This window comes from Perognathus longimembris, chromosome 11, assembly GCF_023159225.1.
Source record: "Perognathus longimembris pacificus isolate PPM17 chromosome 11, ASM2315922v1, whole genome shotgun sequence".
Classification (NCBI taxonomy): Eukaryota; Metazoa; Chordata; class Mammalia; order Rodentia; family Heteromyidae; genus Perognathus; species Perognathus longimembris.
This window is the reverse complement of record NC_063171.1, coordinates 2,307,630-2,310,257: the sequence shown is the minus strand read 5'-3', so window position 1 is coordinate 2,310,257 and position 2,628 is coordinate 2,307,630. Positions and strand designations below refer to the sequence as shown.

The window sequence follows — 2,628 nt, the reverse complement described above, 5'->3', positions numbered from 1 at the left end:
AAAAAGTGTGAACCACTGGTGCCCAGCTGCTGTAGTTATTTTTAGATAATGTCTCACTTTTCCACAAGGCTAGCCTAGACTATAGTCCTCCTGTTTACACTTTCATCTGTAGCTAGGATGACAAGACATGCATAAAAATATGGCTTTTACTATGGAGATGAAGTCTCACAACCTTTTTTCCCCCAGGCTCATCTAAAAATATAGTCCACCTGACTTCAGTCTCTAGAGTAGCTAGAGTTACAAGCATGAATTTCTTTCCCAGCATTTTTAGTTGTTTTTTTTTTAAATATGGAATGCTTCATGAATTTGTATGTCATCCTTGCACAGGGTACTTGCTAATCTTCTCTGTATTGTTCCAATTCTTGTATATGTGCTGCCAAGGTGAGCACAGCATTTTTAGTTTTTATGCTGTAACCTAAGTTCATAGTTGGTTTATCTTTGTCAATCATGTTAACTGATCATGATTTTTTTTCATTAATGATAGCCATCTAATTCCATATTGTGAGGGATCAGTTGGATCCTGTCCCTACCAACCATAGACAAAAGTCTGTTACAGAATAATACATTGTCCACCATACCTCTTACTACCATTGGACCTGAATACAATTCAATTCCAGAATGATGTGATAACATATCATTAAGCGTGTTAACAATGTGCACACTAAGGATCTATAGTGTTATGGCTTGTTGGGTCCCTTGTTAAAAACAAAGCATCATTTCACAATATTACACTAGGGAGATAGGCATGCAAGTTGTAGGAAGATACTGTGAATGCTGCCTTCACATTCACCTATGTTTCTCTCTTGATATTTCCCATTCTAAAAATTAAGTCTGAAAGTAAATGGGAAAAAGGTTTTCAAACATCAAGAGAAGGTTTGAAAGTAAGACATATCAGCAAGTGAAAGCAGCAGTCTACCAAGTGGCCCTAACAGATTCACATACTCTAAGATGGATGGTGAAGCCATAATCTGCCTTAGCTTGGAGATTTTGCATAAGTAGTTTTTACTAGAGAAGGGTTTGTGCATCAAAAGAAAGCCAGGGACTGAATCCACATAGAAAGATACAGGAACAGGAAAATGAATTCACTGTTACATGTGGTGATGAGTAAGTGTGGACCTTTCTAAACTTGATGTGTACCAGCTAGAAATGAACTTCAGACATTTCAGCAGAGTGAAGCATGTGGAATTTGGGAACCAATGGAGCAGAGTCTCAGGCTAGTGGATTTCAGGAGGAAGCTCTACACCTTCAGCAAGGAAAATGTTAAATACTAGGAATATTTGATAGCAATTTCTGTGATGAATGCCAAGCCCAGAGAATTATCTCTTGGTACTTACTATTCATGAATATGCTGGGTCTCAGAGGAAAGAGAATCTTACCACTGAAAGGACAAATGGAACTAAAGATAAAGATATAAATGAACAAATTAAAATAAATAACATGACCAGATATTTTCCTAGGGAATATCCAGACATATAGAGGAAAAAGTTGTGGTCTTTAGACTTAAAGTTCTTTGATTTTCCCCTCCCAACATATGCAGGTGATATAGGACATCAGCGAATTTGGAAAGGGTATAATTTCCATCTTTCACTGATCTCTAAATGGAAGTTATCATTTCTTTCATTTACAAATATCAGTAGTCAACAATAGGATAGAAGTACCCATGGCCAATAGAAGTCACAGATATTTTCAGAGAGCCATAGGGTTGTTGCAGACCTCAAAACATCATTTTACTCTTCTACATTCCAAAATTTCAGTGTTTTTTTTATTTTGAACCATCATTAGATGTTATTTAACATACTCATTGAGTGCCAGTCTTCAATAGAAAAGTCAAGTGAGAGAATGAGGCCCTGAGTTAAAGACCCAGTACACACACACACACACACACACACACACACACACACGATTGAAAAATATCTTAATGTATTTTGTTTCCCTTGCTATCTTATGTGTACCATTTTATGTGTTCTAAGTAAGTATTTTACACAGGGATTTGGGCACTTCACAGACTTTTTCATAAGGTTAGTGAGGACAGTAATAAAAAAGTACTAGAAACTAAGTAGCTTGTGGTGCAGACATTTATTGTTTCATTGTTTTAAAGGACAGATGTCTGAGGTTAAGGTGTTGGAAGGGCTGGATCTGTCTGGAGTGTCTTAGAGAGAATTAGTTTTATGCCTGTCTTCTATCTTAAAGTGACTTATTGGCAATCTCCAGCATTCCTGGGACAGTAGACACATCACTGTGAACTCTGCCTTCACATTTGCCTGTGTTCCTTCATATTTCTCATTTTAAAAAGAAAAGACATAGTGAATTTAGGGCCATACTAATGATGTAATTTTATGTTCATTACTTTTATCTCCAAATACTGTATCCATTACTGTATCTCCAAATAAGATCATCTTAAGATGGCCGTGGATTAGTGTTCCACATATCTTTGACTATGGACACAATGTTCAAGAAAGAGGCTACTCATTGATTTACAAAAAGATTAAAAACCCTTGCTCTAATGTTGATTGGACAGGATAAAGTCTAATACTACTTGAGGCCTAAATGGGCTGGTTAAGTAAATGAAAGCTATGTCTGAATGTATATCTGCACAATATTAAGTTTATTTGCTGGTATTTCTTCCTT

General features: G+C 36.3%; 1 non-coding gene across 1 annotated transcript; it reads right to left on the bottom strand.

Moving 5' to 3' along the window:
* Positions 1 to 282: 282 nt before the first annotated feature.
* LOC125360326 lies at positions 283 to 389 on the bottom strand. Its single transcript, XR_007212715.1, has one exon. It is a non-coding gene; the product is annotated as a U6 spliceosomal RNA (small nuclear RNA).
* Between the last annotated feature and the right edge of the window lie 2,239 nt (positions 390 to 2,628).